Source organism: Pinus tabuliformis, chromosome X (genome assembly GCF_031772625.1).
Source record: "Pinus tabuliformis cultivar Carrire ecotype Pingquan chromosome X, CPIR1, whole genome shotgun sequence".
NCBI lineage: Eukaryota > Viridiplantae > Streptophyta > Pinopsida > Pinales > Pinaceae > Pinus > Pinus tabuliformis.
Window position 1 is genome coordinate 928,270,389 of NC_142308.1, and position 7,496 is coordinate 928,277,884.

Consider the following 7,496-nt stretch of genomic DNA (forward strand, 5'->3'; position numbering starts at 1 on the left):
TGTCAAACTTAGGTGGTGAATATTTGATGATTTCAAATTGAATTGTGATAGAAACTTCCTTGTGATTTTCCTTGTGTTCAACTACTTGAACCATTTGGCAATGCTTGGGTGGCAGTTCCTTAAATCTAGGACAATCTCTTCTATCATGTGTGATGGGACTGCAGAAGTAAGAACTACTTATCACAGTCAATTAAAATTACAATTAGAGGTTATGTTTCTAAATGTACAGTGAGCCAAAAAATTGCATGCCTTTATCCCTCCAACCATGATTATTATTCAAGATTTGTCTCCTTGGGTTTGCATGCAAAAGGTGTTATGTTCTTGTTGTAGATCTTGGTATTGGTTTCCCTAATAACCTTTCTGTTTTGAAAATCAACCTTGGTTCTACAATTAAAACTTACAATGTTTCCAGGAGCACTTATCAATATTATAGATACAACAAAAGATGAATTTTTTCAACTTCTTTAGGTTATTCTCTCTCTTTTGGGACTAGTATTATCATCAAGTTGCTTTCCCTCTTTATCATGTTTAAGTTAATGTTTCTTGAGATCATTGATCTTTTTCAAGGCACTAATGTTCACTATCATGCTCTTTATTATAAGCATTTGGCTCCATTTCATCCTCCATCTCAATGGCTATGTTGAGTGCTTCCTAATATGACTTCGGTTTATACTTCAAAGTTTAGGCTTCTGTGGTTGGAGTTGTTTGTTGGGAATGGAAGATCCACAAATGAGGGTTTTGTTGTCAACATTTCGGAGCCAGTGATCAATTCCATTATTAAGACTACTCTTAAAATCAAATTTGTGATAAGAGGACATGCTAAAGGCTTAAGATGGGCATATATATACATGCTAGTTTTAGAATTTTATGATTGTGTTCGCTAAAAACCTCCTTTAATTTGAAGTGATATTGTTGCATTGCTCTAGCTCATCACTTCTAAATTTCTAAGAAATTTCATGACCTTTTTTTTATTACAATATCTAGATACCTCCTTAAAATAAAACACCTCCTTAAAATGATTAATCATCTCACCTAGCACTTCAACTCCAGTTGCTTATCAAACCTATGGTACTACCTCAATGTCACACCCCTCAAAGTACCCTTAAAAATTAACCATTTTGTTAAGGTCCTTTCTCTTTTTCATCCTCCTAGTGGGTCTAGGCACAACTAATAGGGTGAACAAATTGAATATATTGAATTGACACTTCTATCGAATTTTATTTGGCTTCTAAATTGTTGCAAGCTTTACTTCACATGAACTTAAAGTACATTGCATCTGTATCTTGAACTCCTTGTTTTTCATCTCAACTTTTTCCGTTGGAAGGTGCGTTTACTTTGGAATCAATCTGGACTTAGTTACTCTCGCTTAAGCAATTTTTACGATTCTTAGCCGAGTATATTACTCGTCTTCTATTTGAAAATCTCTTTGTTTTTCCCATACCGAGGGAAAAACTTCCTGTTACAATGAAATTCCCTATCTTTTCTTATTGCTGAACACAAAATCATGCAAAATGGTTGAATTTAGGAGCAGAGTCTCCCACGCAAGAAAGCTGTATGGTTCTTATAACGCCCACCGTGGGGTTCGAACTCACGACCAGAAGGTTAAGAGCCTTGCGCACGTCTTTGTATTTGAAAATCTCTTTTTTATAATCCCATCCCGAGGGTAAAACTCCCTGTTACAATGAAATTCCGTATTTTTTCTTATTTCTGAATACAAAATCATGCAAAATGGTTGAATTTAGGAGCAGAGTCTCCCACGCAAGAAAGCTGTATGGTTCTTATAACGCCCACCGTGGGGTTCGAACCCATGGCCACACAGTTAAGAGCCTTGCGCACGTCTTGTATTCGAAAATCTCTTTGTTTTTCCCATCCCGAGGGTACAACCTCCTGTTACAATGAAATTCCGTATTTTTTCTTGTTTCTGAATACAAAATCATGCAAAATGGTTGAATTTAGGAGCAGGGTCTCCCACGCAAGAAAGCTGTATGGTTCTTATAACGCCCACCGTGGGGCTCGAACCCACGACCACAAGGTTAAGAGCCTTGCGCTCTACCAACTGAGCTAGACGGGCTGTAACCATCACAAAGAGTATAAATTTAAAATCTTTTAGTAATTTTGTTAGAAGTATTTAGTGGTTAGGATTCCACATTGTAGCCGTGAGACTGGGCTCGAATCCCAGCAGCCACATTATTTTCAAAAGAAATGAGTCTTGTTTTCTGTTATTGGCAATTCGTTCGTTTAAAAACTACATCTTGTTTCCTGTTATTGACAGTTCATATGTTTGAAGACTACATCATAATCTCTGAATACTGATATATTCTGAAGGGTATGAAGTTAAATTATCCTGCTCGGCATAACAGTGCTACATGAGTGGGTTAAGGCATGCTAATTCTTAAGAGCAAATGATTCCTTTGTAAACAGCCTTAGTGATGATGAACATGGAATATTGGCAAGTGGGATTTACACTGTTGTAATTATATGCAGGTATTCATAGATATTGTGATGAATTATTGATCTAGGATTGTGGTGTCTTTGTGAAGTTAAATAACAAATTTGGGTAATACTTCAAGTGTAATGGAAAGCAAATTACATTTGTGCTTCAAATGTCAACAGCCTTAGTGATGATGGTACATGGAATATTGGCAAGTCTGGGTTGCAGAGAGTTACAGGCATTGTGGGATTTTCACTGTTGTAATTATATGCAGGTATTCATAGAGATTGTGATGAATTATTGATTTAGAATTGTGGTGTCTCTGTGCACTTAAATAACAAATTTGGGTAAATGTAACAAAAGAGAAGTTGCCCTATACTTGAACTGTAATGGAAAGCAAATTGCATTTGTACTTCAAATGTCTTTTCTTGTAAACAGAACATCCAAGAATAGTTGCTGCTCAATTTGCTTCTTCGTCCCTCCCAAAGTGTTTTTGGTGCATCCATCTCTTTTTCTCTTGCGGTAATTGAGCAAGTAGATGTTTTCCTATTTTCTGGATAGAAATAGTGCAATTTATAGTAAGTTCAGCAGATAGTGCAATTGGTAAAACAATAAGCCTAGGGTTTTGTGATCTAACATTTCGATCGGCTGACAATGGTTTGTGTAAACTGTTAAAGCTAAAGATTGTAATTCATAACTACTCTCTTCCTCTGCTGTAGCTTGTGGCCTCGGTAACAAGCTGGTTCTTAGTTCACCGATGTTAAGTAGGTAGAAACGGACATCTAATGCTAATTTTGCTGGTCTTTATTACACTGTTTTTAACCAAATGTCTCAAAGGCCGTACTAAAAAAAAATCTTCCCTGATAAATGAGAGCAACCATGTACAAAATCTCTATTCTTAATGCAGGTCTGGAGGGTAGTTTAAAGGCAACTGCCCGGTTGAAGTTCAAAACATTTGGGATTTTACACTAATTTTTAATTACCCTTGTCGTTGACAAAATCCTTTTTTTTTTTCCCACCAGTGAAAGCAAACATTATTATATTAAATATAACAGACTTTTACATAGTCCAAAAGTCATAATGCCACCATATAAGTATCAATACATGTGTTCGAGAATAGTTACATATTAAAAACTACAAAAACTGATAAAACATCTCACCCGTGTTCTAGGTGATCCTCAATATCTGCTAATTGATATGCTGAGATATAATGAGCTGCAGATCTAACATATGAACAATTACAAGATCTAGAAGATAAGTATCCAACAATACTAATGTTTCCAATGCATAAACCGAATCAGAAGGGATCAACGACATCCCTGTGATTGTGTGAAAACCACCTTGCCAGAAATGAAGAAAGTGTAGAAACCGAGATCATATACTAGTATATCAAAAACAATCTCCAGAGAGAATACATTAGATGCCAAGCACCAAATGAATCATATAACGGGGAAATTACGTCGATGTTGTATATTGTTGTTTGCAAAGAAAGTATAGTGAATCTCACTAAATGGTAGCGGTAGACCCTCTTTTAATAGGAATCATATGATGGGGAAATTACCTCGATGTTGTATATTGTTGTTTGCAAAGAAAGTTTAGTGAATCTCACCAAATCGCAGTGCTAGACCATCTTTTGATAGCTTGTTCGCAATATGTTGAATTCTCGGCATGTATGAGCAAAAGTCACTTCCGTGAGTTGTTCAATGATCATCTAAATCCTTCCCATCCAGTTTTAATAATAGAGGTGGGATGAAAGTTGTATTATTGGTTGCCCAGACCATCACCGTCTGAGAGTCGCTGAAAACTTCCAGGTGCTCTATATCAACCCTGCGGGCACAGTATAATAATCCCCAAAGAGCAAGAACTTCAATGTGGTTTTAGTCCCCTTGCCACCATTCCCATAGGTATGATACATAGTACCCAACGGAACTAATATGTACGCTCTGCATCCGCAGATCGCCTCCTTGGAGGCACCGTAAACAAACCCACAAAGAATTAATATTTGAGATAGGCAGAGGAGCGATGTGTCTCACCGAATATACATTACCCCCAAACCATGTTTCACTATAAAATGCCACTATACTAATACACCGCCTCCTGATATTAGGCTTGATGTCCTCAAATATTAAAGAATTGCATCTCCTCCAAATACCCTACATAATAAATATTGGAAGAGGGCCATACTCTTTATAATCAATAATCCAATCACTAAGGTAGTCTTCCACAGAGGAGCAATTCCAGTCTGCTTGCAAATTCAACATATTAAATACTCTAATCCAAATAGATTTTGCAAATGAACATCTCAGAAATAGATGAACTAAATCTTCAATTGCCTCCTTACATAATGCAACATCCACGACCAACAAATCCTCTCTGACACATATTGTCCCAAGTCAAAATTATTTGTTGCTAGACCAACCAGGAATAAACCTTAAGCTTGGTAGGGAATATGCCACTTCCATATATGCATAAACTATCTACATGATTTTGATTAGTGAGATGAAGGAGATATGAACCAATATGCCTCCTTTACCAATAGTTTACCTTGTGCCATGTTACCGACCCACACAAATTTGTCCTCATCATCATTGAGAGAGATGTATGCTTGTGCAAGATCCTAAGTGTATCTATTCCATCTATTACCATGAACACTGAAGAAACCATTATCGATAGCCTGCATCCACTTGGGGTTGGAGAAGTCATCATTTACTACAATTTGGTTTATATAGTAAATTCCAAGATTATGAATCCTCCAAAGAAGATCCATCAGAAGAGAGTGCTCTCCCATGAAGCTGCAAATAGGGTCTAAACCAATTTCTATGTTTGCGCCATTACCTATATGCCAGTTGATATTGCTCAGGAGCCATGGATGAACTTTCATAAAGCTCCTCCAAATATATGAGATGTCACTAGGAATGTGTGCCCCAACCTTAATCCATTGAAGAAAAGACTAATTTCAGAGATATTTAGTTCTAATGATATGCTGCCAAAGACCGACCTCATTCAATGCCCACCATAAACTCTTCATTAATAAGGTCCAACTTAGTCTCTCAAGATCCTTGTTGCCCCAACTCCCATCTTCTGTCCTCTATGTTAAGACCTCAATACTGACCAAATGATACTTGTGATTCTTAGAATTTTCATCCCAATTAAAGCTAGAAATAATAGACTTGATCCTCTTGATGATATTCTTCTTCCCAAATAAAGCTACAAATTCCTTCTTCTTTTCTCTTCTCTCTCTCTCTCTCTCTCTTTTTTTATCTTTTTCTTTTTGGGTTGACAAAAATAATTATATTTTGTATCAGGGAAGCATTGCATCTTCGTTGGTCAACATAATACAAAAAGAAGACATTGTCATACAATCTTAAACATAATTTTTTTTCCCAAAAGCTTGTTGCATGACTTTCAAACAACCAATATTATCCTTCACAGAGGATTCATTACTTTTACTTGTATAAATCCTATAAATGACGTCTATTATTAGATAAATTTTCCAATCCATAATGACCTAAACTACTAGAAAACATGCATACTATTTTCTTTCTCATTTTCCTTTAGAGAGTGTTGAGAATTGTGAGTGGCCCAAATTATATCCACATTCATTGGTTCTTGTTCAATATATTTCTCTTCCTTTCTTTTAATAAGTGTGGAACCCACAAACATCCTCAAATTTGAGGCAACAATTTGAACCTTCCCAGGCATGTTTGTGATCACCTATCTTAAAGCCAAGTATTCCACTTCAAGAGCATAATTTTTTCTTTTTTGATGTACCAAAGTCTTCATTACAACTGCATAACCTATATTGTAATTCTCTTAAGCATGAATTCTATTAATTATTGAGAAGATGGAGGTTCTATTATCAGTAATTAGGTCCTCATGCTTGTAAAGAAACTCTTGGATATCCAAGTTCTCACAACAAGAACAATGTCCCATGTGACTATGACCTTCCATGTCTTTTAGCTACAAATAATGAAGCTCACAACAAACTCAATGAGGAGGAAAACCTTCAATTCTCCTCTCAATTTTCCAATGAATTTCTTCCAACTAGAGAAAATCAATCCAAAAACTTACCTCAATTTTGCATGTGGCCTATTCCATCCACAATATTCAGGCTAAGCCCAAAGTCACCTGCAACACTATCAACAAATGAAGAGAAAGTCAATTTTCCACTGAAAAGCTATGAATCTACTACGTCAAAGCCAAATGTGAAGCACAATAACCATTGGCACAAATTGGGAGGGTGTTAAGGTTTCCAAGACAAACACTAGAAAAATGATATCATTCTATGTTACAAGCAAGGGATGAACCAAGACCTAAATTTTTCATGTAGCATTCATAATCCCACCTACATTCACAATAATAACAAACTCCACTTGATTATGCATTAAACTTGGTGTATGTGTAACAACCCCATCTTTACCATGTTTTTGTAATTTAAAAATCATGACTGTAATGCCAACATGGAGGCATGACTGGCTAAGGCAATTGAGTCATAAACTCAAAAAATTAAATGTAAATTTTAAATGTTGGACTTAAGGAGTGGACAATGCAGATCCATTGTTTGAGGGAGGTGGTGAGCTTACTTAGTTCAAAAATCCTAAGAGATTGGAAGTTAGTTCTGACCCAATCAAGCAATCACCACCTTACAAAATTTTATGAGATTATATTGGGGTGGTGAGGGGGCAATATGGTGCCCATTCCCCTTGAATATCAAGGAGTGATTGTGCTCCTTCAGAAAATGAAGGGACAGATAGGAAAATATATGTGCGCACAACAAAAAAGTGAGAGGGTTCTTCTTGATCGAATTCTCTTCCTACTTCTTCTTGGTTGGTTGCAATTCTTTTGAGCATTCAAGACTTGAGAAAATAACGTGGATCTATGGAGCAATACAGAAGGAAGCCGAGGCAATTGTGCAGCTAATTATTGAGCCTTGTTCACTATGAATTTTGGATGTTATTCCCTATGATTTTTGCTAAGGTCACTGGACTGTGTGTCCATGCCTGAGTGGTTTGTGGGAGGCTTAGTGGATGACTGAATGACTATGGTGTTTGCTGTATAGATGATA

General features: G+C 36.4%; 1 non-coding gene across 1 annotated transcript; it reads right to left on the reverse strand.

Annotated features, from left to right (window-relative positions):
• Positions 1 to 1,998: 1,998 nt before the first annotated feature.
• TRNAK-CUU (transfer RNA lysine (anticodon CUU)) lies at positions 1,999 to 2,071 on the reverse strand. The gene has a single exon. It is a non-coding gene; the product is annotated as a tRNA-Lys (tRNA).
• Positions 2,072 to 7,496: the final 5,425 nt, after the last annotated feature.